The sequence below is a fragment of the Podarcis gaigeae genome (assembly GCF_964106915.1).
Source record: "Podarcis gaigeae genome assembly, chromosome: 1".
Classification (NCBI taxonomy): Eukaryota; Metazoa; Chordata; class Lepidosauria; order Squamata; family Lacertidae; genus Podarcis; species Podarcis gaigeae.
Window position 1 is genome coordinate 115,220,097 of NC_139678.1, and position 16,654 is coordinate 115,236,750.

Below are 16,654 nucleotides of genomic sequence, written 5' to 3' on the forward strand. Positions count from 1 at the left end.
GCTCCGGCGGGAAGGTAAACGGCGTTTCCATGCGCTGGTCTGGTTTGCCAGAAGCGGCTTAGTCATGCTGGCCACATGACCTGGAAGCTGTACGCCGGCTCCCTCGGCCAATAAAGCGAGATAAGCGCCGCAACCCCAGAGTCAGTCACGACTGGACCTAATGGTCAGGGGTCCCTTTACCTTTAAGGTGCTACTGGAAGATATACTCAGTGACCAAGGGTGGATCCTTATGTGGCCACGCAAAAGAGGGTGATATTAGCAGACTCAAGGTTTGCAAGAATTCTAAACTTAAGGGAGGAAATGCTAAAGCAATGGAGCCACAAAAGCCGAGTGTGCTGAATGGGCAAGGGTGCTGCGTGACCAGGGATAAGGGGAAACAGAATGGAGTTCTGTTCAGCCCCTTGATCAGGAGCACTCGGCAGTGCAACCTTTTATTGCAACTCCTACTTGTAAATGTTCTGTACACGGACTGATGGTGCATTAATAGCAATTAATAATTCACAACACTATCTGAATGCCCTCCCAGAAATGAAAAAGGAAACAGAGATTCAGGTTGTTTGGTGTGTGGCTTCCTTTAAAAATAAAAATCGAAGGCTGCTTTTATCTGTTCTTGCAGAATCTGCAAATGTTCGCGAGAGGGGATGATGATCTTGTTCATTATTCTAAGCACTGAGGTGCTACACACACAGAGAGAGTGCAGGTTTGTTCCATAAAACGTACAGTTGCTTTAAACTAAAGCCACCTTTAAAATGAACTGTGTTTTATTGATGAGTAGGTTAAGTAAATGGGCGATTTGTCTTTTAGTCACCATCTGGTCAGGAAGCAGTAAGCCTTCCTATTTTTATTCTTGCATTCCTCCGTTCAAGACGAGACTACTTAAGGAAGAGTATACATAGCATGTGTTCATAAGCCTGTTGGAACCTCAGGGCAATGTTAGTGCAGAATGTACGCACACAGACACAAACTGGCCCTACCCCAGTATGAAACCTCCATCCTCTCCCATCTTAGTACTGCTACAACTGGAGCACCCAGTCCAGGCCCAATCCGCTATTTTGCCAGGAGTTGCAGGCCTAGGTATATGGTGGTTGCTGGGTAGTCACAGAATACAATCTCTTTCCCTCAACTATTTTTAGGCCAAGGTTGAGGAGTGCAGTCCCTCCAAGTGTCACTATTTTCCAGGGACGGTCCTGGATTCACAGAAGCCGTCCCAGTTTCTGATTTGATCCCGGAATGTCCTGCTTTTCCTTAAGATGTCCCTGGTTTCATCAGAGAAATGTTGGAGGCAGTGCGGGATTTACGCATAAGCTAAACAAGCTATAGCTTAGGGACCCACTCTCTTGGGGGCCGCAAAAAAAGGAAAAAAAAACTGGATGTACATTTCAAAATATAAGATACAAAACAAACAAGATAAAACCTACATACAGCAACAGTGTTTTGTGTTGTGTATGGACCTATTAGGTCCATAAATTACCAGATAGCAAATATTCGACACAAGAAACAGTGACAATTCATTGTTGACAAAGGACAGCTGGACATATACAGTGGTACCTCGGGTTAAGAACTTAATTCGTTCTGGAGGTCCATTCTTAACCTGAAACTGTTCTTAACCTGAGGTACCACTTTAGCTAATTGGGCCTCCTGCTGCCGCCGTGCAATTTCTGTTCTCATCCTGAGGCAAAGTTCTTAACCCATGGTATTATTTCTGGGTTAGCGGAGTCTGTAACCTGAAGCGTCTGTAACCCAAAGTCTCTGTAACCCAAGGTACCACTGTAAAGGGATCCATTACCTTCAGTAGTTTAGGGCCTCCTCAAACCTAAACCATCCCTGGTTGGAGGGTATAGAGTTATACACCCCCACCCCCAAACCAAGGAAATAAGTAACTATACAACCTTTAGAAGACTTCTGGAGGCAGCCCTGTTTAGGGTATTTGCATGCCATTCATACAAATAAATCCGCAATCACAAAATAAATTAGAATCATAGATATATAGAATTGCAGAGTTGGAAGGGACACTGGGGTCATCTGGCCCAACCCCCTGCAATGCAGGAATCTCAGCTAAAGCATCCATGACAGATGGCCATCCAACCTCTGCTTAAAAGTCTCCAAGGAAGGAGAATCTCCCGAGGGAGACTGTTCCACTTTCGAACAGCTCTTACTGTCAGAAGGCTTTTTTCGTATGTTTAGTCAGAATCTCCTTTCTTGTAACTTGAAGCCATTGGTTTGAGTCCTACCATCCAGAGCAGGAGAAAGCAAACTTGCTCCCTCTTCCATGTGACAGCCCTTGAAAGATTTGAAGATGACTATCATATCTCCTCTTTTCCAAGCTAAACATACCCAGCACCTTCAAGCACTCCTCGTAATTATAATTAGGCTACTAAAATGTTGCTAAAATGGCGCACATTTTAAACCAAAGCACTTTCCAAAATTGCGGCAATTTCGAAACCATTTTAGACAGCAGAATGGATGACCCCAATTACAGCATTTAAAATATAACTTCCTTTGCCAGCTGATCTAAAAACAATTCATTTTGGAGGGAGACGCTGACCTTGTAACTGCCCTGGAACCAGTTTTGATGAAGGGCGGTCTAAAAGGTTTTAAACCAGCCTTTCCCCAACTGGTACCTTTGACATAATTTGGACTTCAGCTGTCATCATTTTGGTCATGGGGGCTGGGGTTGTGGGAGTTGTAGTTCAAAACATCTGGAGAGCACCATGTTGGGCAAGACTGATTTAAACAAACACATACATATTTATATACATACAATGAATGCTTACCAGCTAATGCTGGCAAACATAATATAGCAGTCTACATCCCCTAGGGCAGGCTTCCTCAAATTCGGCCCTCCAGATGTGTTGAGACTACAACTCCCATCATCCTTGTCCACTGATTCTGCTAGCTAGGGATCATGGGAGTTGTAGGCCATAAACATCTGGAGGGCCGAGTTTGAGGAAGCCTGCCCTTTGTTGTTGTTGTTGTTTAGTCGTGTCTGACTCCTTAGGGAACCAGAATTTCAACAGGGAGAAAGTCAGTAATAGCAGAGAAACACCCAAGAAAGGCATTGTAAATTACTCTAGCATGCTTTTACCATATCGACTAACAGCAAGGTCAACTGTGAAATAACAGCTTATGTCAACTATCAAATGTTATCAGATATCTACTGTCAGATAATGGATACTGAAGTCAAATATGTTTGGGTGGCCCAATACCTATATCAGACAGTGGGAGCATATTTGGCAAATATGTGAGCATTCACAGAACATCTGGAAAACACTCAACATCAAAAGCAGCAAAAGAGAATTTTGAGGAGGAAATTCATTTCAGCTCCTCCTGCCACAAATGTGCCATCTGCAGACAGGATGTGGTCTGCTGTGATTGTTGCCCTTGTATTGTAGACACTCTAATAAGCTTTTAATATTTTTGTCCGAATTGCTCTGGACAGCATATGAAAGCAGAGGACAGAAAGAGTAAGATCATAGTCGCTTTCACTGGTTTTTTCATGGCTGTTCAGAAAAATGGTGGGTTCTGTGTTGAAGTAAGGGTACTGAAATCGCTGCTAAGAAGCTCAAATCATATATATGACTGATGCCCTTCTTTGGAAATTAAACCAATGTCCAGATTTTAACGCACAAAAACTTTACTTGCAGAAACTTATAGATGAATTAAAACATAATATTTACAGTCTCATGCTTATCCAAGCATGGGCTTACAGTATCTTTCTCTAACTTCCAAACAGCTATATTTTCCTCTCTTTCCAGAGCTCAGCACTCAGCCTTCTATATCTCAGTTAGGCCATGCCTTGCAGCTCCTATGAGAGATTTCCACTTTTACCTTCTCCTGCAGCTTTGCACTCTTTATTTCAAGCAAAGAAGAAGCACTCAGTCTATTCAACTTAGCAGTGTTCACAGTGGATTCTAAAAACACAGTCATGTTGCTTTGCATGAAATGGAGTCTCTCCTTCATTAGATACTTCCCATGTGACCAACATTAGCCAATTACACAAGAACTACTAGAGGACTCTCTAGAATTCAGTTACCAACCAATCAAATGTAAACGCGTAGTAATACATACATACAGTTACAATTTCAGTGAATTAAATTACTATACTTAGCATTACGTACCGTCACCAACTTTTTATCAGGCAAAATTGGGGTGTGCGTGTGTGTGTGTGTTGCATCTCTTTATATAGGATGGTTTCTAAGAGCTTGTTACCTGCAAACAGACACTCCAGTTGTCTGAGAACATTTGAAGTCCTTCTTGATTCCAGCAAATGTTTTAAACCTTTGCCTGTATAGACCATTCAAATGGTGATTTACATGTACAGCCAGCCCCACCACCCAGCAAAATAGAGCAATCCAGGTGACATCGCTTTCAAGAGTGGCAGTGTAGCACCTTGGTTCTGGCAGAAGTGTCCCGTGAGGCAAAACCTGTACAGCATTCTGATACTGTACATTGCATGAAGAGGTGGAGGTGAAAGCATTTAGGCAGGCTAGGTACTAGCACTGGTAGAAAGCTGAACTGTATGCACCATCACTGAGTCTAAAATTCGCACCAGTTTCTGGCCTGGTGGCCCCAGCAGTTCAGAAGGGCCCTTCAATTGCCTTATCTGGCTGTTCTATCACTTATTGCCCTCCTCATGAGGCCCCCAGACTGCCATTTTAATGGCATAACCTCCAATGTTTCTCTGATGAAAATAGTTCTAAGAAAAAGTGGGACATTCTGGGATCAGATCATAAATGATGGTGTTCTCTTCCTGCAAAAAATAAGTTCTTGATTCCATTATACATGGGTGGTGTTTGGTTGTTGTGTTTTTTTGTTTTTGTTTTTGTTTTGTTTTATTGGTTTTTTAAAATCCTTTTAATATTATCATGGAATTGGCGATTGACATGATACTTCAAATCACGCCAGATTTGTGTTAAAGATCTCCTTCTTAAAGTCTTTATACTATATCCCTGCAGAGCAGTTACCATATATCATGCAAACATTCCCCATTTAATATTATCTGCGTACTGCAGATTGGCAAGAGAGCATACTACAGTTTAAAAGAGGAATTGTGGAATTGCATTTGCGAGGTCGGGCAGAGCTTTTAGGTTAATGGATTGTGTTTCTTTTCCCTTGCCCCACAAACTCCCTCCGATTTCTTCCCTCCCCACTACTCACGTTCTCTAATTGCTTCCTTGCTCTCAACATCAAATGCCTTCCTAATTTGAAATAAGAACACAAGACTTGTCTTGCTGCATCAGACCAGCCCATGCATCTAGTCCAGAATGTTTTCTCAGGATATCAACTTTCCCCAGCCTGGTGCCCTCCAGGTTATCACTGGACTGCAACTCCCATAACTGTTTATCAGTGGCTATGCTGGGGATGATGGGAGTTGTAGTGCAACAATATCTGGAGTGCCACAGATTGGGGAAGGGAGAGTTCAATGTTTCTGGAGTCTTAGAGGTGGGGATGACCATCTCACGTGGTCACCAGCATTCACACTCAGAGGTATAGACAGTCTCTGTATAAAATGCTGTCAGGAGCTGGACTGAGCAGGAATGGTGGGAACCGCCCTCCCCTCTCTCCTGAACCTTCTCCAAAACAGGAGGACAGTATAGATTTAGAACAGTGGTTTGCAGAAGGGCATAGTTCAGAGGCTGCAGAGGGCAGAAGCTAGGAAATATTGGAAGAGGAACAGCAAGAAGAAGAAGAAGCACCAGGGGAGAGGCAGCTGACAGATTCAGTGTCCTTGGAAAGCATTCCTGACCTCCCCTCCCCCAAGATCAGGTGGGCAATGAGAGTAGCAGAACAGAGAGCTCAGAGGCAGAAAGCTCAGATTAGCTGATGCACGGGTGATGTTGAATAGGGTAGACGTAGGGGTTGGGATTTTACTTGGAGCAATGCCATTATTTAGGGAAGGCTGCATTCCTTTGTCACTCTCTGTGAATTAGTGAATAAATTGCTTGGTAAGAACTTTTATCATTTCTCTGATTCTTGGCTGCCACCATGGGTGGGATCTGATTTTCCAAAGCTGACAGATGCTTCAGCTTCCTGAACATGGCTAATAATCACTGATACCTCTATCTTCCATGACACCTCTAACCCAGCACCCTTAACAAACTACAACTCCCAGGATGCCCAGGAGGGACACCATTTTCTGCTTTGCCTCGAGCAGCCAAGTGTCTTGGGCAGGCCCTGAGTGAGATAGTATGAGAGTTCTGGCTGACTGCAGCATTGCTTCTGTCCTAGATTCAAGAGTTTGTTAGAATGCACTGGATTCGAACAGGAGACGTGAAATCTTCTGTCAAAGCAGCTCAAGCCATATTTATATTTAAAGGAACTGATTGCCAGCAAGTAAAAGAGGAAATGAACTCCAATTCCCATCCTCCCCAGTCAGCGTGATCCATGACCAGGGATGATAGGAATTGTAGTCCGGGAAAATTCGGAGGGACGCCAGGTTTCTTCTCTCTCTTTTTTGTATATAATTTTTATTAAAATTTCTGTTTTACAATTTAAAATACTCATTTTTACATCCTTAAGATATCAGTGACTTCCCTTCTTCTCTTTCCATGTTTCATTTTACATATCATAAACCCCTGCATATTTTACAAAAACTAAATCATTCAGTATTCCATTATTGCATCCATCAAAACTTATTTACACTGTTGAATTTATCTTAATGCTGGCAGCGTTTTCAGCTGTACACAATTATTTCCCATATATTCAATAAACGTTCTCCAATCTTCTCTAAATGTATGTTCTTTTTGTTCTCTTATTCTATATGTTAAGTCTGCAAGCTGCGCATATTCTGCCAACTTAAGTTGCCATTCTTCTTTGGTTGGGACCTCGCTCGTTTTTCATTTTGGGGCTAACAAAATATGGGCTGCAGTTGTAGCATACATAAATAACCTTTTTTTGACACCTGGGAATTTCAGTCTGAATTATCCCCATCAGAAATGACTTTTTTTTGGGGGGGGGAGGTACTTTTAAACATGTTTTTCAATTCATTATAGATCATTTCCCAATATTCTTTTACCCTTTTACAAGTCCACCACACGTGAAGGAACGTTTCCTCCACCTCTTTGTATCTGCGGCACTTATCGGATTCAGTCTTATACATCTTAGCAAGCCTTCTTGGAGTTAAATACCATCTGTAAATCATATTCAAGTACAGGTTTCTCACCCCTTATAATGAACTGCCTTTGTGTTAGGAATTAGATGGAACACACATAGCTGAGTCCTCCAAAAATAAAAGGGCTAGAAGCCTGAAATATTCAGTCCCCTGGCTCAACTCTTTCTACTTAGGAGTCAGCTAGATTGGTAAATAAAAAGCGTTGTGTATGCATTATTACGCTGTGACACCAAATGGCGCTGTGGAAGTTCCGTTTTTGCCAATGCAATTTCTCATAACAAAGTTTAAAACACATTTAACTGAAATGCTTCTTTGATGTGTCTAGATGCAGCTTTGATGTCATTAAAAAAAAACCATATTGATGATCTTCATTAACCACATTCTTGTTGCATAATTATGGGTCACATAAGTGCTTTGAGGACTAAGGCACAGACTTGAGAATCAGGAAGTAGCCGGCTGTTTTGGTAGAGGTGATCAGGAAGTTGGAAGTGCTTGCTTTGACTGTCACTGCTTCCATTTTTAGTTAGAATAATTCTCTCCGCAATATTGGTGCAGCACAGCACGTTTCCCCAGCCAAATTAATTAGCTACAGACAAATCTGCAATGCTAATGTTGTGTGCTATAAGGACACAGTTGGCAACTAATTCTTAACAGAAAGGAAAGTATTTCTTGGGTGGGGTTTCACAGATAGTATCTATCTGTACTACCTCACTGCTGCTAGCTACCTTATTTTACTTGTCATGTTAGTTTTCAAAATAGTTTGATTGTTTTGTGGTATAGTATCTGCTATTGTTGGAAGCTGCCCCATGCTTCAGATTGGAGGAAGCGGGGAATATAAAGCTATTCAATAAATAAATAAAACGTAAGTGTTTGTATAGGATTACAGCCTAAGAATATTTAAGAGACAGCCGCCAAGAGGTACTTATTACACGGAACAGATTCATTTCTGGCCAACAGTATCCCATCAAATGTTAATGCATTGTTTAAAGACAGTTGATATTGTGCTTTTTCTTCTTTCGTCAGTAAATATTCCTCAGCATTGCTAACTTGGGTTGTGAACACCACATGATGCGCTGAGCATGTCTCCGGCAGCTAGAGGACAGCATCTAAACAAATTCAAGAATTCAAACTCAATGGAAATGTAGATGATGAGGGAAAATTTATATTTTGCCAGTACAAATGTTGTGAGGTTAGGCACTGTTTCACTGGATAGCCATCCGAGACAAAGAAGTGTGCAGGAGATTTCAAAGATCAACAAAAGGAACCTGAGCAAATTAATAATCCTCTCCTTCAGAAAATTAAACTTCACTCTGCTAAATTAGTTGACCTTCAACGTTTGCCCTGAGGGACTGGTGCAAGATTGGAGAGCTTATCTGAAGAAACGGAGAACAAAACTAGTCTGAAGCAAGAAGGCTAGTGGACTGGATAGTTCCGGGGATGTTTATTTAGACCTCTTTAATGAGAGCACAATGAACAGTGGAGTTAAAGTCAGCTCTTAATGCTGTGTACTAGCTTTGTTTTGTTTTGCCACGGGCAAGGCAGTGTCTCGGATAAGGACTATGGATTTAAATCGGTGCAAAAGGGAAGGCTAAAGAGCAACGCAAGCCATGCTGCATTGACTTAAAATGCAGCAAAGTCGTTCTTTCATTTTCATTTCAGACAGAAGATTGTTTGCGGGGAAACACGGTATTTCCAAAGAAACAGCAGGGTAGATACAGGATTGCTATGGGTTAGCAGTGTGTGTACACCGCTTCCCAAACCAGTCCTGAGAGTGCACTGGATCTACAGTAAACACTGTGTACACAGCCTTAGAAAACCTCCTGTGTTGACTCAGGGAACCTTTGCTTTACATGGACTTACAGACTTTTGTTTTTAAATAAAGTTGGTATAAAAATTGTCCGGTAAAATCTGAGGTCTGCCTCTTTTTATCCTTAACAAATATTCCAGCACGCTGCTCCAAACTGTACCCACTAACCTGATCCTAAGCATGAGTAACCAGAAATAAGTCACACTAAGTTTGCAACTCTGTGACTTTTCTGGTTGAAAGCATCTCCCTCTGAAGCTGCTATTTGCTCTGTTGTAATGGAATACAGGCCCATGGGCTGAATCTGCAGCTATTTGTAAAAGAAGAAAAGAAAAGAAAAAGAATGAGACATAATATGCAATTTGGCCCCACGTCTCTTTAGGACTGTAGCGTGGCCTTGAACATTTTGCTATGGTGCAAATTTAATTTCAAATTTGTTTGCTTCCAATGAAGGCTGCAACCCTAAGCAATTTTATTCTACTTGTTACCTGGAAATATCACCCAGGTGATCTTGATCTGATGTCACCCTACGGTGGCCACTTAGGCTGCGAAACAAGGAGATGCACCATCAACAAGGCCAAAGTGTCTCTGCATAAAATTTGCATATGGTCCATACATATGGTACCAATTTGGAGTTATCATGTAAATGGAAATACAATGTATTGCAGCATGCAGGGAGGGATGGTGTAACTAGGTGACCTGTCTGCATTCTCCTTCTGCTCTCCGACTGAACTTCCAGACATATTTCAGGCCCCTGCTGCTCTCCCTTCTTAGGGTTCTTGAACTTAGCATCCTGCCAGATAGGGGACTCCTTCAAGTAGAGGTCTCTCCTCTGTAAAGTAGGACATATGCCTCCCATTGGGAGGGGGGGAATTGCTCTGGAAGAGAAATGTAAACATTGGCATACTCTAAAAGCCCATGTCAGTTTCCCCAAGTAGCTCTTAAGGCTCTGGGTATCATATTTCATTTACATGGAGCTGCTGAAAGTTTTATGGATGGGGGGGCAGGAGGCAAGAATATAATGCCCCCAGGGTGCCTGGAAAATGCTATGTGTGAACACATCTCCATGAGATGTGTTGCGGGCATTAACTCCCCATCTTGTAACGAATAACAGGCCTCAAGTGCTTGCCACAAATGGGAAGCTTCATCATTTCATAAATCCTTCACTAGCTTATGTAAATGTGGTTCCCTGGCTTTTGCTGAATGTGCAATAGCTGCCCGTTGTTTTCTAAATAAGAAGCTGCTTCCCCATCATTTGCTCAGCCTTTAGCAATTATAACAAAAGCAACACACAGGACTAGTAGCCTGCAAGTAATAATGACGACAGTGGGTTGCATTCAACGAAGTTTCACTTAGAGCAGAACCGTTGCAATTCATGGACCTAACTGAGTCTTGTTTGTTAATTTTGGAGGGTCTACTCTGAGTCAGACCTAGCTGAATGCCACCCATGTAGGAATATAAGCCATGTTCCTTGTGTCCCACTATGTATTGTCATTAACCCTTGAAAGTGCTCCAAGAATGTCTCTGTACACAGAAAAGCCTTTTGCATATTTTAGTCAACATCAGAGTGCTGGTTAGTCATGACTAAGGCCAAGGCTACCCAACATCGTGCAAGGGGGATTTTCCAGACCCTCCAGTGTCCCTATTTTCAAGGGACAGTCCTGGATTTACAAAAGCCATCCTGGTTTCTGATTTGATCCTGGAATATACTGCTTTTTCTTAGTATGTCCCTGTTTCCATCAGAGAAATGATGGAGGGTATGGTATGATAGGCTTATTGGGACTGCTTCTGCTGCCCAGCATAGAGTGCTTCTTTCTCTTTTAAATTGCTTTTTTTAAAAAAAATTATATCCTCTTAATTTTATTTTTTTTACTGTTTTTACTGTTTTTAATTGGGTTGTAAGGGCACTTGGCGGGATGTGCCTGGGAGGAGAGGAGCGGGAGAGAGCAGGGGGAGGTCCAATTACAGTGGTTCTGGGTAGGGGGAGGTATGGCGTGGGAGGTGGGGCAGGCTGGGTAAGGGGCACACGGCACAGGCTGTTAGTGACTGTGTCGTGTGCCAGCCTCTCCTCCAACCTGGGGAATTGTGGTTGTCCTCTCAGCAAGCCCTCGAGTCTGTGACTGCTGCTGTTGAATGCCATGTCAGCCCAGAATAAAATCTCCCTCATCCATTATCTGATTATGGATGAGGAGGCTGATCTGGCGCGTATCACTGAAACCTGGGTGGGTGAACATGCTGGCATTGGGCAATCGGGACAGGGAAGATGTTGAAAGCTAAAGTCAAAACTGAAAGAAGAATGTCAACAGCTCTATGAACTCAAAAACCATCTCACACCCGACACCAGAGGCTGATATTAACTATCAATTGACATCTGGCAACTTATTCTCTGGTGCCAACCTTGATTCTGAAGGAGGCATAATCCAATATGTCTAGTTACACTTTGTGGCCTCTTCCCTTTACTCCCAACGGCCATGAGAAATGTGGGAAGAATTGTATTCATTATTCACACTGATAACATGAGAGCTTCCAAAGGCATTGTTTGCGAAATTTCTGAATCAATATGTCAAGTAGCCCTGTTTTGTGTCATGTTACGTGGTGTTATGTCCTAATCTGACATGATAAGATTACACGATGCATTTGATCTTGAGGCAAGAATTCCTTTGAAATGTTTGGCATAACTTAACAACCCATCAGGTCTTGTTTTTATTTTATTATGGACACGTAGGTCAAAATCTGTAAGCAATTTAATGGCCATACATCTCGAACCTTGTCAACCTAGTCCTCCCAGCAAGAGTGCTACAGGAAGTGCTCTCAATGGTTTAGTTCTTCCAGATGCTGAACACTCACCATTGGTTTCAGAGGGCTGCCTGGGCGGGTCAGCATCCTGGAGCTTTAAACCTGAACTAGCTTCTGCTTTTTTTTTTACTATCTCAAAAACAGGTATAACATCTTTGTTTCTTGTTCACGTGTGCAAGATGAAGCAGAACTTTCAATGATCTATCGTTGAAATCTGAGGTGGACCTATGAAATACAACAGGAAAACAGCTCCAGATGTTCCTCAGCTCTCATTGATTCTTTTATCTGAAAGCGCTGGCCTCCGTTCTCCAGAGAGAAAGAAAATTCAGTTTGCTCATTAGCACTTCGTGTTATGTTTTAGGGAATGGGCTAACTGTCAATTTTGGCTTCTCTCCATTTCTCATTTTTCGAGCCTGCATTTCAGTTCCCCACATTTCTATATCAGTTTTTCAAAAACATTGATTATATTTAAAAGTCCTCATGAAAATTCTTCAGCCTTTTAGTGCAAAATACTATGAATGTACACATTTTTGCAAAAGAGTGTTCTCTAACAGAGTGCCTTTTTGTAGGTTATTTTCAGTAATGTATGCATCTTTATGCAAGCTTTACCTTGGTATATGCACTTATCTATAAATTACTTGGCTGGAAAAAAGCACTACAAAATTCAAAGACGTGCAAATTTCGAAAGATGGCTGTGTTTCAATTTGTATGTTCCTTTGGAAAGTGTGCATTAGGTAGGTTCATGTTTAAATGTGAATAGTTTTGATCCCCCCCCCATTCTCTGTGTGTAAGAGGGTGGGGAGGAAGCTAGGGTAGGGATAAATTCATACATACACACACCCAACCCAAGACTGACATTAAGCTCACTAGTAACAAGAAAATGAAATGTAACTAAAGAAGCAACAGGAAACCAGACTTGACAGATGAAAAAGACAATGTAAATATATCTTACTGATTAGACAGCTTATTGCGAGACTCTATTTTATATGAAGCAAGATGACTTTTTTAGAATCCACTGTGAACACTGCTAAGTTGAATAGAGTGTTGGAGTGTTTCTTCTCTGCCTGAAAGAAAGAGTGCAAAGCTGCAAGAGAAGATAAAAGTGGAAATCTCTCATAGGAGCTACAAGGCTTAACTGAGATACAGAAGGCTGAGCTCTGGAAAGTGAGGAAAATACAGTTGTTTAGTAGTTAGAAGAAGAGACTGTAAGCCCTTGCTTGGATGAGCATGTGATTGTAAATACCGTATTTTTTGCTCCATATGACACACTTTTTTCTTCCTAAAAAGTAAGGGGAAATGTCTGTGTGTCTTATGGAGCGAATGTGTGGTCCCTGGAGCCAAATTGCCCAGGGGCAAAAAAGCAGATCATGCTCTTTTTTTCCCCCTTTTTTTTTGAAAGAGGGAAGTGGGTGCTGAAACAAAGCCGCTGATCGCAAGCAATCGGAAGCGAGATAAGGGACACTAGCAATAAAGGAGGCTGCCTGGGAGGGGGGAGGTAAAGACAGCAAACTTGCAAGGAGAGGAGACAGGAAGACTAAATCAATGATGAGAGAAATTAGAAGAAAAGGAGGAGCAAAAAACTAAGCTAAGGAAAAGACACTAAGGGAGGGAAAAGACACTAAAGACAACAAGAGGGAAGGGAGTGTTGAAAGGAAGCAGCTGATCAGTGGGATCGGGAGAGAGATAAGGGACACTAGCAGAGGCTGCCTGCGAGGGGGGAGGTAAAAGCCCATGGATCCTCAGGATTTTTACATTGGGTCACCCCAAATTCACCATCAGATCCCATAGGATGTCCATGGCTACAGCCTGCACACAAAAAAATCACACACCCACTGTTGTGTGGGGCCACAATGGCGTAAAAACGTATTTACAAAGCATGGATCCACATGGATTCTCAGGATTTTTGCATTGGGCTACCCCAAACTCGCCGTCAAATCACATGTTTGTGGCCGCAGCATGAACCACAAAAATCATACATCCACTGTTTCATTCAGAATATTTTTTTTTCTTGGTTTCCTCCTCTAAAAACTAGGTGCATCTTACGGTCAGGTGCGTCTTATGGAGCGAAAAATACGGTATTATGTTTTAATTCATCTATAACTGTAAGTTTCTGCAAGTAAGATAGTTGTATGTTAAAATATGGGCATTGGTTTAATTTGCAAAGAAGGGTGTCAGTCATATATACGTTTTGAGCTTCTTAGCTGTGATTTCGCTGCTCTTACATCAACACCTTTGGCCCTCCAGATGTTACTGAACTACAACTCCCATCAGCTCTTGGAAGCATTGCCAGTGGCCAAGGATTATAGGAGTAACATCTGGAGGCCCAAGGGTTCCCCACACCTCTGGGCTGGATGGACAAATGGTCTGACATGGTAAAAGTCAGGTTCCTGTGTCCCTGCAGAACCTGTACAGGGCTGGTCATGCCTAAAAATGAGGTGCCGGCTCCTAAAACACTCCATTCTCACCCCCAGCCATCTGACTTGGTGTTTTTGTGATAGCAAATGCCAATTATTTAAATGCATGATCCACTGATCTCCCATATCTGTGGCATTCCCAGAACTGCTCCTCTGGTTATGTTCCCAGATACAGAAGTTGACCTAGCTATCTTGCGAGTCACACTCAAACTTCAAGATAGCAAACCATGTGTGCACATTCATCACTTGAACTCTCACGGTGCATCTGTGCTGCTTTCAGGTCTTCTCTCACAGATAGAACAACAAACGATCAGCGATTGCATAGTTGCCATCCACAGTGAATTTGGCAGAGTGGGTGCGGTATGGGCAAGTCCCACATTGAAACCGTACGTTGTGTTTAAAGAGACTGCCATACTGCTTTGCATTTTTAATAAAACAAAATTAAATGGAGTGCCTGCTGCCACAGGAACTGGCAAACTGTAACCAGGAAAATAACCTCTTGGTGGTATGTTCACATTTTAATCAGTCCATCAATTAGCAAACAAGGGTTTTTGGGGAAACATTTCAGCTGTAAACATTTTCAGACTCTTCTTTCCCCGTTTCAAGAATATTTGCCTCATAGAAACAAGCTACAATGGGATCCTACATAACAGGATGAGAACGGGGGCACAGTTTTGTCTGATTAGTTAATTCCTGCATCTCATTCTTTGTGTTTCCTGTCTGGTAAACTTTCTGTCATCAATGGTTGCGAGGGGGGTGATGTGTGTCAGTTGACAAGGAAACGGCTAATGAGAAATTTCCTTTTTTTCCAGGGTACCAGAGAGACTCAAAGCAATTAAAAATGGCCGACGGTAATTAAATATGCATGCTGCTTTTGTGTGAGGCAGCTTTCCCCAAGCTGGTGCCCTCCAGGTGCTTGGACAATAGTGCCCATCAGCTGATGAGAGAGATGATGAAAAGTCCCTGGAGTGCTTCAACTCAGGGAAGGAAAGAGTATGGAGGACTCTTCAAAGATTTGCCAGCTAAACAGAGAGGAGATGGCCCATCCTGCTCTCATTCCTTTAAAAACAGCTTGACCTACAACAGGCTCCCTCGACCTCGGCCCTCCAGATGTTTTGAGACTACAATTCCCATCATCCCTGACCACTGGTCTTGCTAGCTAGGGATGATGGCAGTTGTAGGCCAAAAACATCTGGAGGGCTGAGGTTGAGGAAGCCTGACCTACAATGAAATCAGCATGGTCACACTTTTCTCTAAGGATGATATAAAATCATATTAAATGACACACACATGCACACCAACATACATAAAAACATGCTGTTGATGTCTGACTAGTTGAGCAAGAACTGAGATGAAGATGCATGTTGGAACACACATTCAGAGACACGAAGAGTCGATGTATTACATTCTCTTTTTCTTTATATTTGTTAATTAAATTTTATAATTATTTTTTGACAAAACATCCATCTTACATATAATATATAAAAACCACTTGGCCAACTTGGCCTGAGACTACCCTCCTTCTCAACTAATGGCTTTCCTAATTGTACTCTGATATTTGTTGTTATTACCCTTAAATCCAAGTCTTAAATACACCATTTAAACATCATATTGATAATAATTGATATCTCTAACCTTACAAAACTTCTTGTAGCCCTACTAACAATGTCAATTGTTTACAATTGTCTCTCAAATACAATGTAAATTTATGCCAGTCTTTCAAAAAGGTCTGGTCCTGCTGGTTCCAAATTTTCCCAGTTAGTTTCGCCAACTCGGCATAGTCCATTAACTTCATCTGCCACTCTTCTTTTGTTGTGATGTATTACATTCTCACTTGGGCTGAGTACACACAAAACATAATATCCCTCAATCTGGAATAATTCATGCTTGTCCTCACCATGCTGCTTTCAATCTAGATTAATTCTGCCATCCATAGAGGTGTGCATGGTTATTTGACATGCATTTACGAAAACCCTCCCCATGATCAGGTCGTCTACATCTTTTCTTCCCTGCACATGCCCCAGGTGAATGAAGAAGGAAGTGGTGGGTGTAATCTTAGTACAGGCCCATCCACAACATCATTGGGCAGGTGTGGATACACAACACACACCTTTGCCAAGACCACCTACACCTCTTGTCCTCTGTCCTCAAATGGACACACTGAAGCGCAATCTGCAATGAGATTTTATTTTCAGAAAGAAACATTATTTTTTTTCAAGAAGAGTTTTTAGCAGCAAAAAGATACAATAGATCTGGATTGTGTGTGGACTCGGTAGAAGAGATAAGGACTCGGTCTCCACTGACTCTAGAATAAAATGTTGCATAGATGCAGCCGTGTGCATCTAAAGGTGCGTCTGACTGGTGCTCACACTTCCCAGTCCAGAATGAATGGGGAAGCTTGCTTGTGTATGTGAATCTCGTTAACTGGATCAATGAGAGTGGAGGGCACAATGAAGAGACGACATTGCCCCTGACAGGGAAACCTGTTTCTTGTGCATTGCATTAATCTGAACACCACATAGCCTTTAA

At 42.1% G+C, this 16,654-nt stretch overlaps 1 long non-coding RNA gene across 1 annotated transcript in view; it reads left to right on the plus strand.

The window, feature by feature from the left end:
• The window catches only part of LOC310833796, a 36,320-nt gene extending 20,031 nt beyond the window's left edge, over window positions 1-16,289 (plus strand). The window contains exons 2-3 of the long non-coding RNA XR_014558935.1: window positions 617-700; window positions 14,938-16,289. This is a non-coding gene — a long non-coding RNA (uncharacterized lncRNA). The remainder of the gene's footprint in view (window positions 1-616; window positions 701-14,937) is intronic.
• Window positions 16,290-16,654: the final 365 nt, after the last annotated feature.